The sequence below is a fragment of the Rutidosis leptorrhynchoides genome, chromosome 10, assembly GCF_046630445.1.
Source record: "Rutidosis leptorrhynchoides isolate AG116_Rl617_1_P2 chromosome 10, CSIRO_AGI_Rlap_v1, whole genome shotgun sequence".
NCBI classification, from domain to species: Eukaryota; Viridiplantae; Streptophyta; class Magnoliopsida; order Asterales; family Asteraceae; genus Rutidosis; species Rutidosis leptorrhynchoides.
Window position 1 is genome coordinate 199,039,397 of NC_092342.1, and position 17,245 is coordinate 199,056,641.

Genomic DNA, 17,245 nt, shown 5'->3' on the forward strand with positions numbered 1-17,245 from the left:
ACCATGGTCAGCATTCAAGCACTTGATGAACGAGAAGTACCGTCCCAGAACCGAGGTCAATAAGCTCAAGACCGAACTTAGAGGGTTACGAACCCAAGGATTTGATATTACCACGTACGAAAGACGATTCACAGAATTGTGCCTATTGTGTCCGGGAGCATTCGAAGATGAGGAAGAGAAGATCGACGCATTTGTGAAAGGATTACCGGAAAGAATCCAAGAAGATATAAGTTCACACGAGCCCGCCTCCATACAACAGGCATGTAGAATGGCTCACAAACTAGTGAACCAGATTGAAGAAAGAATTAAAGAACAGACTGCTGAAGAGGCCAATGTGAAGCAAGTCAAAAGAAAGTGGGAGGAAAACGGTGATAAGAATCACCAATACAACAACAACAACAATTACAACAATAATTGCAACAATTATCCCAACAATCGCAGCATCAATCGCAACTACAACAAACGGCCCAACAACAACAACAACAACAACAACAACAACAACAGTAACTACAATAATCATCCCAACAACAATAATAACCGCAACAACAACAACAATCAGAAGCAGCTATGCCAAAGGTGTGAAAAGTATCACTCGGGGTTCTGCACCAAATTTTGCAACAAGTGTAAAAGAAATGGTCATAGCGCGGCGAAGTGTGAGGTCTACGGACCAGGGGTTAATAGAACGAAAGGAACCAATGGTGTCGGAACGAGTAATGGCGGAGCAAGTAGTGTCGGAGCAAGTTATGCGAATGTAGTTTGTTATAAATGTGGAAAACCGGGCCACATTATTAGAAATTGCCCGAACCAGGAGAACACGAATGGACAAGGCCGCGGAAGAGTTTTCAATATTAATGCGGCAGAGGCACAAGAAGACCCGGAGCTTGTTACGGGTACGTTTCTTATTGACAATAAATCTGCTTACGTTTTATTTGATTCGGGTGCGGATAGAAGCTATATGAGTAGAGATTTTTGTGCTAAATTAAGTTGTCCATTGACGCCTTTGGATAGTAAATTTTTACTCGAATTAGCAAATGGTAAATTAATTTCAGCAGATAATATATGTCGAAATCGAGAAATTAAACTGGTTAGCGAAACATTTAAGATTGATTTGATACCAGTAGAGTTAGGGAGTTTTGATGTGATAATCGGTATGGACTAGTTGAAAGAAGTGAAAGCAGAGATCGTTTGTTACAAAAATGCAATTCGCATTATACGAGAAAAAGGAAAACCCTTAATGGTGTACGGAGAAAAGGGCAACACTAAGCTACATCTTATTAGTAATTTGAAGGTACAAAAACTAATAAGAAAAGGTTGCTATGCTGTTCTAGCACACATCGAGAAAGTACAAACTGAAGAAAAGAGCATCAATGATGTTCCCATTGCAAAAGAATTTCCCGATGTATTTCCGAAAGAATTACCGGGATTACCCCCACATCGATCCGTTGAATTTCAAAATAGATCTTGTACCAGGAGCTGCACCAATAGCTCGTGCTCCTTACAGACTCGCACCCAGCGAGATGAAAGAACTGCAAAGCCAATTACAAGAACTTTTAGAGCGTGGTTTCATTCGACCAAGCACATCACCGTGGGGAGCTCCTGTTTTGTTTGTCAAGAAGAAAGATGGTACATTCAGGTTGTGTATCGACTACCGAGAGTTGAACAAACTTACCATCAAGAACCGCTACCCACTACCGAGAATCGACGACTTATTTGATCAACTACAAGGCTCGTCTGTTTATTCAAAGATTGACTTACGTTCCGGGTATCATCAAATGCGGGAGAAAGAAGATGATATTCCAAAGACTGCTTTCAGAACACGTTACGGTCATTACGAGTTTATGGTCATGCCGTTTGGTTTAACTAATGCACCAGCTGTGTTCATGGACCTTATGAACCGAGTGTGTGGACCATACCTTGACAAGTTTGTCATTGTTTTCATTGATGACATACTTATTTACTCAATGAATGACCAAGAACACGGTGAACATTTGAGAAAGGTGTTAGAAGTATTGAGGAAGGAAGAATTGTACGCTAAGTTTTCAAAGTGTGCATTTTGGTTGGAAGAAGTTCAATTCCTCGGTCACATAGTGAACAAAGAAGGTATTAAGGTGGATCCGGCAAAGATAGAAACTGTTGAAAAGTGGGAAACCCCGAAAACTCAGAAACACATACGCCAGTTTTTAGGGCTAGCTGGTTACTACAGAAGGTTCATCCAAGACTTTTCCAGAATAGCAAAACCCTTGACTGCATTAACGCATAAAGGGAAGAAATTTGAATGGAATGATTAACAAGAGAAAGCGTTTCAGTTATTGAAGAAAAAGCTAACTACGGCACCTATATTGTCATTGCCTGAAGGGAATGATGATTTTGTGATTTATTGTGACGCATCAAAGCAAGGTATCGGTTGTGTATTAATGCAACGAACGAAGGTGATTGCTTATGCGTCTAGACAATTGAAGATTCACGAACAAAATTATACGACGCATGATTTGGAATTAGGCGCGGTTGTTTTTGCATTAAAGACTTGGAGGCACTACTTATATGGGGTCAAAAGTATTATATATACCGACCACAAAAGTCTTCAACACATATTAATCAGAAACAACTGAATATGAGGCAGCGTAGGTGGATTGAATTATTGAATGATTACGACTTTGAGATTTGTTACCACCCGGGGAAGGCAAATGTGGTAGCCGATGCCTTGAGCAGGAAGGACAGAGAACCCATTCGAGTAAAATCTATGAATATAATGATTCATAATAACCTTACTACTCAAATAAAGGAGGCGCAACAAGGAGTTTTAAAAGTGGAAAATTTAAAGGATGAAATACCCAAAGGATCGGAGAAGCATCTTAATATTCGGGAAGACGGAACCCGGTATAGGGCTGAAAGGATTTGGGTACCAAAATTTGGAGATATGAGAGAAATGGTACTTAGAGAAGCTCATAAAACCAGATACTCAATACATCCTGGAACGGGGAAGATGTACAAGGATCTCAAGAAACAGTTTTGGTGGCCGGGTATGAAAGCCGATGTTGCTAAATACGTAGGAGAATGTTTGACGTGTTCTAAGGTCAAAGCTGAGCATCAGAAACCATCAGGTCTACTTCAACAACCCGAAATCTCGGAATGGAAATGGGAAAACATTACCATGGATTTCATCACTAAATTGCCAAGGACTGCAAGTGGTTTTGATACTATTTGGGTAATAGTTGATCGTCTCACCAAATCAGCACACTTCCTGCCAATAAGAGAAGATGACAAGATGGAGAAGTTAGCACGACTGTATTTGAAGGAAGTCGTCTCCAGACATGGAATACCAATCTCTATTATCTCTGATAGGGATGGCAGATTTATTTCAAGATTCTGGCAGACATTACAGCAAGCATTAGGAACTCGTCTAGACATGAGTACTACCTATCATCCACAAACTGATGGGCAGAGCGAAAGGACGATACAAACGCTTAAAGACATGCTACGAGCATGTGTTATTGATTTCGGAAACAGTTGGGATCGACATCTACCATTAGCAGAATTTTCCTACAACAACAGCTACCATTCAAGCATTGAGATGGCGCCGTTTGAAGCACTTTATGGTAGAAAGTGCAGGTCTCCGATTTGTTGGAGTGAAGTGGGGGATAGACAGATTACGGGTCCGGAGATTATACAAGAAACTACCGAGAAGATCATCCAAATTCAACAACGGTTGAAAACCGCCCAAAGTCGACAAAAGAGCTACGCTGACATTAAAAGAAAAGATATAGAATTTGAAATTGGAGAGATGGTCATGCTTAAAGTTGCACCTTGGAAAGGCGTTGTTCGATTTGGTAAACGAGGGAAATTAAATACAAGGTATATTGGACCATTCAAGATTATTGATCGTGTCGGACCAGTAGCTTACCGACTTGAGTTACCTCAACAACTCGCGGCTGTACATAACACTTTCCACGTCTCGAATTTGAAGAAATGTTTTGCTAAAGAAGATCTCACTATTCCGTTAGATGAAATCCAAATCAACGAAAAACTTCAATTCATCGAAGAACCCGTCGAAATAATGGATCGTGAGGTTAAAAGACTTAAGAAAAACAAGATACCAATTGTTAAGGTTCGATGGAATGCTCGTAGAGGACCCAAGTTCACCTGAGAGCGTGAAGATCAGATAAAGAAGAAATACCCGCATCTATTTCCAGAAGATTCGTCAACACCTTCAACAGCTTAAAATTTCGGGACGAAATTTATTTAACGGGTAGGTACTGTAGTGACCCGAACTTTTCCATGTTTATATATATTAATTGAGATTGATATTTACATGATTAAATGTTTCCAACATGTTAAGCAATCAAACTTTTTAAGACTTGATTAATTGAAATATGTTTCATATAGACAATTGACCACCCAAGTTGACCGGTGATTCACGAACGTTAAAACTTGTAAAAACTATATGATGACATATATATGGATATATATATAGTTAACATGATACTATGATAAGTAAACATATCATTAAGTATATTAACAATGAACTACATATGTAAAAACAAGACTACTAACTTAATGATTTTTAAACGAGACATATATGTAACGATTATCGTTGTAAAGACATTTAATGTATATATATCATATTAAGATATATTCATACATGATAATATCATGATAATTTAATAATTTAAAATCTTATTTGATATTATAAACATTGGGTTAACAACATTTAACAAGATCGTTAACCTAAAGGTTTCAAAACAACACTTACATGTAACGACTAACGATGACTTAACGACTCAGTTAAAATGTATATACATGTAGTGTTTTAATATGTATTTATACACTTTTGAAAGACTTCAATACACTTATCAAAATACTTCTACTTAACAAAAATGCTTACAATTACATCCTCGTTCAGTTTCATCAACAACTCTACTCGTATGCACCCGATTCGTACTCGTACAATACACAGATTTTAGATGTATGTACTATTGGTATATACACTCTAATGATCAGCTCTTAGCAGCCCATGTGAGTCACCTAACACATGTGGGAACCATCATTTGGCAACTAGTATGAAATATCTCATAAAATTACAAAAATATGAGTAATCATTCATGACTTATTTACATGAAAACAAAATTACATATCCTTTATATCTAATCCATACACCAACGACCAAAAACACCTACAAACACTTTCATTCTTCAATTTTCTTCATCTAATTGATCTCTCTCAAGTTCTATCTTCAAGTTCTAAGTGTTCTTCATAAATTCTACAAGTTCTAGTTACATAAAATCAAGAATACTTTCAAGTTTGCTAGCTCACTTCCAATCTTATAAGGTGATCATACAACCTCAAGAAATCTTTGTTTCTTACATTAGGTTATCATTCTAATACAAGATAATAATCATATTCAAACTTTGGTTCAATTTCTATAACTATAACAATCTTATTTCAAGTGATGATCTTACTTGAACTTGTTTTCGTGTCATGATTCTACTTCAAGAACTTCGAGCCATCTAAGGATCCGTTGAAGCTAGATCCATTTTTCTCTTTTCCAGTAGGTTTATCCAAGGAACTTAAGGTAGTAATGATGTTCATAACATCATTCGATTCATACATATAAAGCTATCTTATTCGAAGGTTTAAACTTGTAATCACTAGAACATAGTTTAGTTAATTCTAAACTTGTTGGCAAACAAAAGTTAATCCTTCTAACTTGACTTTTAAAATCAACTAAACACATGTTCTATATCTATATGATATGCTAACTTAATGATTTAAAACCTGGAAACACGAAAAGCACCGTAAAACCGGATTTACGCCGTCGTAGTAACACCGCGGGCTGTTTTGGGTTAGTTAATTAAAAACTATGATAAACTTTAATTTAAAAGTTGTTATTCTGAGAAAATTATTTTTATTATGAACATGAAACTATATCCAAAAATTATGGTTAAACTCAAAGTGGAAGTATGTTTTCTAAAATGGTCATCTAGACGTCGTTCTTTCGACTGAAATGACTACCTTTACAAAAACGACTTGTAACTTATTTTTCCGACTATAAACCTATACTTTTTCTGTTTAGATTCATAAAATAGAGTTCAATATGAAACCATGGTAATTTGATTCACTCAAAACGGATTTAAAATGAAGAAGTTATGGGTAAAACAAGATTGGATAATTTTTCTCATTTTAGCTACGTGAAAATTGGTTACAAATCTATTCCAACCATAACTTAATCAACTTGTATTGTATATTATGTAATCTTGAGATACCATAGACACGTATACAATGTTTCGACCTATCATGTCGACACATCTATATATATTTCGGAACAACCATAGACACTCTATATGTGAATGTTGGAGTTAGCTATACAGGGTTGAGGTTGATTCCAAAATATATATAGTTTGAGTTGTGATCAATACTGAGATACGTATACACTGGGTCGTGGATTGATTCAAGATAATATTTATCGATTTATTTCTGTACATCTAACTGTGGACAACTAGTTGTAGGTTACTAACGAGGACAGCTGACTTAATAAACTTAAAACATCAAAATATATTAAAAGTGTTGTAAATATATTTTGAACATACTTTGATATATATGTATATATTGTTATAGGTTCGTGAATCAACCAGTGGCCAAGTCTTACTTCCCGACGAAGTAAAAATCTGTGAAAGTGAGTTATAGTCCCACTTTTAAAATCTAATATTTTTGGGATGAGAATACATGCAGGTTTTATAAATGATTTATAAAATAGACACAAGTACGTGAAACTACATTCTATGGTTGAATTATCGGAATCGAATATGCCCCTTTTTATTAAGTCTGGTAATCTAAGAATTAGGGAACAGACACCCTAATTGACGCGAATCCTAAAGATAGATCTATTGGGCCTAACAAACCCCATCCAAAGTACTGGATGCTTTAGTACTTCGAAATTTATATCATATCCGAAGGGTGTCCCGGAATGATGGGGATATTCTTATATATGCATCTTGTTAATGTCGGTTACCAGGTGTTCACCATATGAATGATTTTTATCTCTATGTATGGGATGTGTATTGAAATATGAAATCTTGTGGTTTATTATTATGATTTGATATATATAGGTTAAACCTATAACTCACCAACATTTTTGTTGACGTTTTAAGCATGTTTATTCTCAGGTGATTATTAAGAGCTTCCGATGTCGCATACTTAAATAAGGACGAGATTTGGAGTCCATGCTTGTATGATATTGTGTAAAAACTGCATTCAAGAAACTTATTTTGTTGTAACATATTTGTATTGTAAACCATTATGTAATGGTCGTGTGTAAACATGATATTTTAGATTATCATTATTTGATAATCTACGTAAAGCTTTTTAAACCTTTATTGATGAAATAAAGGTTATGGTTTGTTTTAAAAATGAATGCAGTCTTTGAAAAACGTCTCATATAGAGGTCAAAACCTCGCAACGAAATCAATTAATATGGAACGTTTTTAATCAATAAGAACGGGACATTTCAGTTACCGGTAATAATTTATGCTTTTGTGCTATTTTGGAGTCGCATGTAGATATTAGCAAACTAAGTAATGTATGTCCTTCGATTTTTCGACAATGGCAATGGACGTCGAATAGTGCTATGAGTAGTGGGAGTACCCGGATTATTATGGGATGTAATCCGTTGATAATCAATGTTAGTGTGATTGTTGCCTCAGATCATGTGATTCATTGCCTTTTTCATTTGGTGCGTGAAGATAAACGTATGTATGTGTCTATTACGTATGCTAAGAATTATTATATTCATCGTCGTTCTCTATGGGATAATCTGTGTATGCATACCAACTTTGTGGGTGATCACCCTTGGGTGATTATGGGAGATTTTAATGTGTCTCTTAATCTTGACGACTCGACTGCAGGGGGATCTCGAATTACCTTAGCAATGAGAGAGTTTCGTGAATGTGTAGATCATATAAGAATGAGTGATGTCTCACACTCGGGTCTTCATTATACATGGAATCAAAGGCCCAATCCCTCTTATGGTATCCTGAAAAAGATAGATAGAATTATGGCTAATGATGTATTTATTAATGATTATTCTAATGCTTATGCAGTTTTTCTTCCATACCAGATTTCTGATCATTGCTCGACGGTTTTAAAGATCCCTTCTGTAGTGACCCGAACTTTTCCATGTTTATATATATTAATTGAGATTGATATTTACATGATTAAATGTTTCCAACATGTTAAGCAATCAAACTTGTTAAGACTTGATTAATTGAAATATGTTTCATATAGACAATTGACCACCCAAGTTGATCGGTGATTCACGAACGTTAAAACTTGTAAAAACTATATGATGACATATATATGGATATATATATATAGTTAACATGATACTATGATAAGAAAACATATCATAAAGTATATTAACAATGAACTACATATGTAAAAACAAGACTACTAACTTAATGATTTTTAAACGAGACATATATGTAACGATTATCGTTGTAAAGACATTTAATGTATATATATCATATTAAGAGATATTCATACATGATAATATAATAATTTAAAATCTCATTTGATATTATAAACATTGGGTTAACAACATTTAACAAGATCGTTAACCTAAAGGTTTCAAAACAACACTTACATGTAACGACTAACGATGACTTAACGACTCAGTTAAAATGTATATACATGTAGTGTTTTAATATGTATTTATACACTTTTGAAAGACTTCAATACACTTATCAAAATACTTCTACTTAACAAAAATGCTTACAATTACATCCTCGTTCAGTTTCATCAACAATTCTACTCGTATGCACCCGTATTCGTACTCGTACAATACACAGCTTTTAGATGTATGTACTATTGGTATATACACTCCAATGATCAGCTCTTAGCAGCCCATGTGAGTCACCTAACACATGTGGGAACCATCATTTGGCAACTAGCATGAAATATCTCATAAAATTACAAAAATATGAGTAATCATTCATGACTTATTTACATGAAAACAAAATTACATATCCTTTATATCTAATCCATACACCAACGACCAAAAACACCTACAAACACTTTCATTCTTCAATTTTCTTCATCTAATTGATCTCTCTCAAGTTCTATCTTCAAGTTCTAAGTGTTCTTCATAAATTCCAAAAGTTCTAGTTTCATAAAATCAAGAATACTTTCAAGTTTGCTAGCTCACTTCCAATCTTGTAAGGTGATCATCCAACCTAAAGAAATCTTTGTTTCTTACAGTAGTTTATCATTCTAATACAAGGTAATAATCATATTCAAACTTTGGTTCAATTTCTATAACTATAACAATCTTATTTCAAGTGATGATCTTACTTGAACTTGTTTTCGTGTCATGATTCTGCTTCAAGAACTTCGAGCCATCCAAGGATCCATTGAAGCTAGATCCATTTTTCTCTTTTCCAGTAGGTTTATCCAAGGAAATTAAGGTAGTAATGATGTTCATAACATCATTCGATTCATACATATAAAGCTATCTTATTCGAAGGTTTAAACTTGTAATCACTAGAACATAGTTTAGTTAATTCTAAACTTGTTCGCAAACAAAAGATAATCCTTCTAACTTGACTTTTAAAATCAACTAAACACATGTTATATATCTATATGATATGCTAACTTAATGATTTAAAACCTGGAAACACGAAAAACACCGTAAAACCGGATTTACGCCGTCGTAGTAACACCGCGGGCTGTTTTGGGTTAGTTAATTAAAAACTATGATAAACTTTGATTTAAAAGTTGTTATTCTGAGAAAATGATTTTTATTATAAATATGAAACTATATCCAAAAATTATGGTTAAACTCAAAGTGGAAGTATGTTTTCTAAAATGGTCATCTAGACGTCGTTCTTTCGACTGAAATGACTACCTTTACAAAAACGACTTGTAACTTATTTTTCTGACTATAAACCTATACTTTTTCTGTTTAGATTCATAAAATAGAGTTCAATATGAAACCATAGCAATTTGATTCACTCAAAACGGATTTAAAATGAAGAAGTTATGGGTAAAACAAGATTGGATAATTTTTCTCATTTTAGCTACGTGAAAATTGGTAACAAATCTATTTCAACCATAACTTAATCAACTTGTATTATATATTATGTAATCTTGAGATACCATAGACACGTATACAATGTTTCGACCTATCATGTCGACACATCTATATATATTTCGGAACAACCATAGACACTCTATATGTGAATGTTGGAGTTAGCTATACAGGGTTGAGGTTGATTCCAAAATATATATAGTTTGAGTTGTGATCAATACTGAGATACGTATACACTGGGTCGTGGATTGATTCAAGATAATATTTATCGATTTATTTCTGTACATCTAACTGTGGACAACTAGTTATAGGTTACTAACGAGGACAGCTGACTTAATAAACTTAAAACATCAAAATATATTAAAAGTGTTGTAAATATATTTTGAACATACTTTAATATATATGTATATATTGTTATAGGTTCGTGAATCAACAGTGGCCAAGTCTTACTTCCCGACGAAGTAAAAATCTGTGAAAGTGAGTTATAGTCCCACTTTTAAAATCTAATATTTTTGGGATGAGAATACATGCAGGTTTTATAAATGATTTACAAAATAGACACAAGTACGTGAAACTACATTCTATGGTTGAATTATCGAAATCGAATATGCCCCTTTTTATTAAGTCTGGTAATCTAAGAATTAGGGAACAGACACCCTAATTGACGCGAATCCTAAAGATAGATCTATTGGGCCCAACAAGCCCCATCCAAAGTACCGGATGCTTTAGTACTTCGAAATTTATATCATATCCGAAGGGTGTCCCGGAATGATGGGGATATTCTTATATATGCATCTTGTTAATGTCGGTTACCAGGTGTTCACCATATGAATGATTTTTATCTCTATGTATGGGATGTGTATTGAAATATGAAATCTTGTGGTCTATTATTATGATTTGATATATATAGGTTAAACCTATAACTCACCAACATTTTTGTTGACGTTTTAAGCATGTTTATTCTCAGGTGATTATTAAGAGCTTCCGCTGTTGCATACTTAAATAAGGACGAGATTTGAAGTCCATGCTTGTATGATATTGTGTAAAAACTGCATTCAAGAAACTTATTTTGTTGTAACATATTTGTATTGTAAACCATTATGTAATGGTCGTGTGTAAACATGATATTTTAGATTATCATTATTTGATAATCTACGTAAAGCTTTTTAAAACCTTTATCTATGAAATAAAGGTTATGGTTTGTTTTAAAAATGAATGCAGTCTTTGAAAAATGTCTCATATAGAGGTCAAAACCTCGCAACGAAATCAATTAATATGGAACGTTTTTAATCAATAAGAACGGGACATTTCAGTTGGTATCCGAGCGTTGGTCTTAGAGAACCAGAATTTTGCATTAGTGTGTCTTATCGAGTTTGTTAGGATGCATTAGTGAGTCTGGACTTCGACCGTGTTTACTTGAAAAATGATTGCTTAACAAATTTTGTTGGAAACTATATATTTTTAACATGTGAATATTATGTGATATATTAATCTCTTAACGCGTTTGATATTATGTGATAGATGTCTACCTCTAGAACAAGTCCCATTGACTCACCTAATAATAATGAAGAGTCAAATGTAAATTGGAATGATTCGTGGACTGATTCACAAGTTCCCGAAGAGGAACCGGAAGAAGAGTCGGAACCGGAAGAAGAATCGGAACCGGATGAAGAAATAGAACCGGTGGGGGAAATAATAAAACGGTTAAGTAAAAGAAAATCCTCAACCAACCGACCAAAGTTAATTATGGTCAATGGTGTTTCCGCCAAGGAAGCAAAATATTGGGAGGATTACCAATTCTCCGATGAATCGGATTCCGACGAGAATTCCGATGATGTTATAGAAATTACCCCAACTGAATTTAAAAAGGCAAAAGAAAATAATAAGGGAAAGGGCATAAAAATAGAGAAATCTAATTCCAACCCCGATGAACTTTATATGTATCGTCAACCCCCGAAGTCCTTAAGTTGTAACAATGACCCGGGAACCTCTAAACCACCAGGTTTTTCTAAACCAATGTGGACAACGACGGCTCGTATTAGGGGAACATCATATATCCCTAGAAACTTGGCAAAACGAACCAAAACCGAAGAAGAAGAAACGAGCGAGTCGGAATAAGATAGTTGTATTCGTGTGGTGTAATATATGTAATATAGTGTTCTTATGCTTTATGATATATGTAAAAATTGCTTGTATTAATAAGTATTTTTTTTTATGAATCTAACTCTTGTCTATTTTACAGTTTAAAAACACAAAATGGATAGACAACCCAATATTTTAAGAGACCTACCCGGAGACATGATTGATGAAATCTTGTCTAGAGTCGGCCAGAATTCTTCGGCACAACTATTTAAGGCGAGATCAGTTTGTAAGACATTCGAAGAACGTTCCAAGAATGTCTTGGTTTATAAGAGACTTTCGTTTGAAAGATGGGGGATATCACATTGGGAAACCCATAAGTTACGATGTGTTTACTTTGACGCATATATTGCGGGGAACCCAAATGCTATTTTACGCAACGGGTTAAGAAATTATTTTGACTCAATATATCCGAATATTGGACTTCGTGATTTAGAAAAAGCGGCTAATATGCAACATAAAGAAGCATGTTATGCTTACGGATTAGTAATGTTCGCTTCTCACCAAAGTGAGAACAAGAACATCGGGCTACAACTATTAAACAAAACGTTTCCACAAGTGACGGAGTCGGTAATTGGGGTAAGAAATGAGGTTTTTAGATTATTACGGGACTGTTGGACATTACGTAACCCTCGTCCCTTTGATGACATTACAACATGCTGTCTTATCAACGGCCATAACGGTTATGTTGCACAAGACCAAGGATGGGAAGTAGTCCTAGTAAAACCAGAATGCATGACTTGTTTCTGGACGTATGAATTACGTGTCTTTATTGCCTTTGCTGAACGACTTGTGTACTAGCTAGAATTGTCTTCACAACTACCTTGTATCAAAGTTATTGTGTGCTATATTTCATGCTTTATGTAAAATAAGCGGTATTGTAAGTTTGTAAAATATTGTATAAAAGTTTGAACGCGAAATATTATTATAATCAGTTTTTCATATAGAATTGTAGTAGTTGAATTGTAAATTAGCTACTAAGTATGAACTTAACGGGTAGGTACTACCCGAATTTAAACTTATAAAACGCTAATATGAAGAAAAAGCTTTTATAAATGAGTTCATATTATGCTACGAAATACTATTAACTACTCTTAATATTCTGTATGATTAACTTGTTCCATTTAACTATTTTGAAGGAAATGGCACCGACTACTCAACACACCGTGAATATGAATGAAGAAGAATTCCGTACTTTTCTAGCTTCAAACATAGCCGCAGTACAGGCTGCGCTACATACCAACAATAACCTTGGATCTAGCAGTACAGGAAATCGTGTAGGATGCACCTACAAAGAATTCACTGCCTGCAAACCTTTGGAATTTGATGGAACCGAAGGACCGATCGGATTGAAACGGTGGACCGAGAAGGTTGAATCGGTGTTTGCCATAAGTAAGTGTACTGAAGAGGACAAAGTGAAGTACGCTACGCATACCTTCACAGGTTCTGCGTTAACATGGTGGAATACCTATCTAGAGCAAGTGGGACAAGATGATGCGTACGCACTACCGTGGTCAGCATTCAAGCACTTGATGAACGAGAAGTACCGTCCCAGAACTGAGGTCAATAAGCTCAAGACAGAACTTAGAGGGTTACGAACCCAAGGATTTGATATTACCACGTACGAAAGACGATTCACAGAATTGTGCCTATTGTGTCCGGGAGCATTCGAAGATGAGGAAGAGAAGATCGACGCGTTTGTGAAAGGATTACCGGAAAGAATCCAAGAAGATATAAGTTCACACGAGCCCGCCTCCATACAACAGGCATGTAGAATGGCTCACAAACTAGTGAACCAGATTGAAGAAAGAATTAAAGAACAGACTGCTGAAGAGGCCAATGTGAAGCAAGTCAAAAGAAAGTGGGAGGAAAACGGTGATAAGAATCACCAATACAACAACAACAGCAATTACAACAATAATTGCAACAATTATCCCAACAATCGCAACATCAATCGCAACTACAACAAACGGCCCAACAACAACAACAACAACAACAACAACAACAACAACAACAACAACAACAACAGCAACTACAACAATCATGCCAACAACAATAATAACCGCAACAACAACAACAATCAGAAGCAGCTATGCCAAAGGTGTGAAAAGAATCACTCGGGGTTCTGCACCAAATTTTGCAACAAGTGTAAAAGAAATGGTCATAGCGCGGCGAAGTGTGAGGTCTACGGACCAGGGGTTAATAGAACGAAAGGAACAAATGGTGTCGGAACGAGTAATGGCGGAGCAAGTAGTGTCGGAGCAAGTTATGCCAATGTAGTTTGTTATAAATGTGAAAAACCAGGCCACATTATTAGAAATTGCCCGAACCAGGAGAACACGAATGGACAAGGCCGTGGAAGAGTTTTCAATATTAATGCGGTAGAGGCACAGGAAGACCCGGAGCTTGTTACGGGTACGTTTCTTATTGACAATAAATCTGCTTACGTTTTATTTGATTCGGGTGCGGATAGAAGCTATATGAGTAGAGATTTTTGTGCTAAATTAAGTTGTCCATTGACGCCTTTGGATAGTAAATTTTTACTCGAATTAGCAAATGTTAAATTAATTTCAGCAGATAATATATGTCGGAATCGAGAAATTAAACTGGTTAGCGAAACATTTAAGATTGATTTGATACCAGTAGAGTTAGGGAGTTTTGATGTGATAATCGGTATGGACTGGTTGAAAGAAGTGAAAGCGGAGATCGTTTGTTACAAAAATGCAATTCGCATTATACGAGAAAAAGGAAAACCCTTAATGGTGTACGGAGAAAAGGGCAACACGAAGCTACATCTTATTAGTAATTTGAAGGCACAAAAACTAATAAGAAAAGGTTGCTATGCTGTTCTAGCACACGTCGAGAAAGTACAAACTGAAGAAAAGAGCATCAATGATGTTCCCATTGCAAAAGAATTTCCCGATGTATTTCCGAAAGAATTACCGGGATTACCCCCACATCGATCCGTTGAATTTCAAATAGATCTTGTACCAGGAGCTGCACCAATAGCTCGTGCTCCTTACAGACTCGCACCCAGCGAGATGAAAGAACTGCAAAGCCAATTACAAGAACTTTTAGAGCGTGGTTTCATTCGACCAAGCACATCACCGTGGGGAGCTCCTGTTTTGTTTGTCAAGAAGAAAGATGGTACATTCAGGTTGTGTATCGACTACCGAGAGTTGAACAAACTTACCATCAAGAACCGCTACCCACTACCGAGAATCGACGACTTATTTGATCAACTACAAGGCTCGTCTGTTTATTCAAAGATTGACTTACGTTCCGGGTATCATCAGATGCGGGTGAAAGAAGATGATATTCCAAAGACTGCTTTCAGAACACGTTACGGTCATTACGAGTTTATGGTCATGCCGTTTGGTTTAACTAATGCACCAGCTGTGTTCATGGACCTTATGAACCGAGTGTGTGGACCATACCTTGACAAGTTTGTCATTGTTTTCATTGATGACATACTTATTTACTCAAAGAATGACCAAGAACACGGTGAACATTTGAGAAAGGTGTTAGAAGTATTGAGGAAGGAAGAATTGTACGCTAAGTTTTCAAAGTGTGCATTTTGGTTGGAAGAAGTTCAATTCCTCGGTCACATAGTGAACAAAGAAGGTATTAAGGTGGATCCGGCAAAGATAGAAACTGTTGAAAAGTGGGAAACCCCGAAAACTCCGAAACACATACGCTAGTTTTTAGGACTAGCTGGTTACTACAGAAGGTTCATCCAAGACTTTTCCAAAATAGCAAAACCCTTGACTGCATTAACGCATAAAGGGAAGAAATTTGAATGGAATGATGAACAAGAGAAAGCGTTTCAGTTATTGAAGAAAAAGCTAACTACGGCACCTATATTGTCATTGCCTGAAGGGAATGATGATTTTGTGATTTATTGTGATGCATCAAAGCAAGGTCTCGGTTGTGTATTAATGCAACGAACGAAGGTGATTGCTTATGCGTCTAGACAATTGAAGATTCACGAACAAAATTATACGACGCATGATTTGGAATTAGGCGCGGTTGTTTTTGCATTAAAGACTTGGAGGCACTACTTATATGGGGTCAAAAGTATTATATATACCGACCACAAAAGTCTTCAACACATATTTAATCAGAAACAACTGAATATGAGGCAGCGTAGGTGGATTGAATTATTGAATGATTACGACTTTGAGATTCGTTACCACCCGGGGAAGGCAAATGTGGTAGCCGATGCCTTGAGCAGGAAGGACAGAGAACCCATTCGAGTAAAATCTATGAATATAATGATTCATAATAACATTACTACTCAAATAAAGGAGGCGCAACAAGGAGTTTTAAAAGAGGGAAATTTAAAGGATGAAATACCCAAAGGATCGGAGAAGCATCTTAATATTCGGGAAGACGGAACCCGGTATAGGGCTGAAAGGATTTGGGTACCAAAATTTGGAGATATGAGAGAAATGGTACTTAGAGAAGCTCATAAAACCAGATACTCAATACATCCTGGAACGGGGAAGATGTACAAGGATCTCAAGAAACGTTTTTGGTGGCCGGGTATGAAAGCCGATGTTGCTAAATACGTAGGAGAATGTTTGACGTGTTCTAAGGTCAAAGCTGAGCATCAGAAACCATCAGGTCTACTTCAACAACCCGAAATCCCGGAATGGAAATGGAAAAACATTACCATGGATTTCATCACTAAATTGCCAAGGACTGCAAGTGGTTTTGATACTATTTGGGTAATAGTTGATCGTCTCACCAAATCAGCACACTTCCTACCAATAAGAGAAGATGACAAGATGGAGAAGTTAGCACGACTGTATTTGAAGGAAGTCGTCTCCAGACATGGAATACCAATCTCTATTATCTCTGATAGGGATGGCAGATTTATTTCAAGATTCTGGCAGACATTACAGCAAGCATTAGGAACTCGTCTAGACATGAGTACTGCCTATCATCCACAAACTGATGGGCAGAGTGAAAGGACGATACAAACGCTTGAAGACATGCTACGAGCATGTGTTATTGATTTCGGAA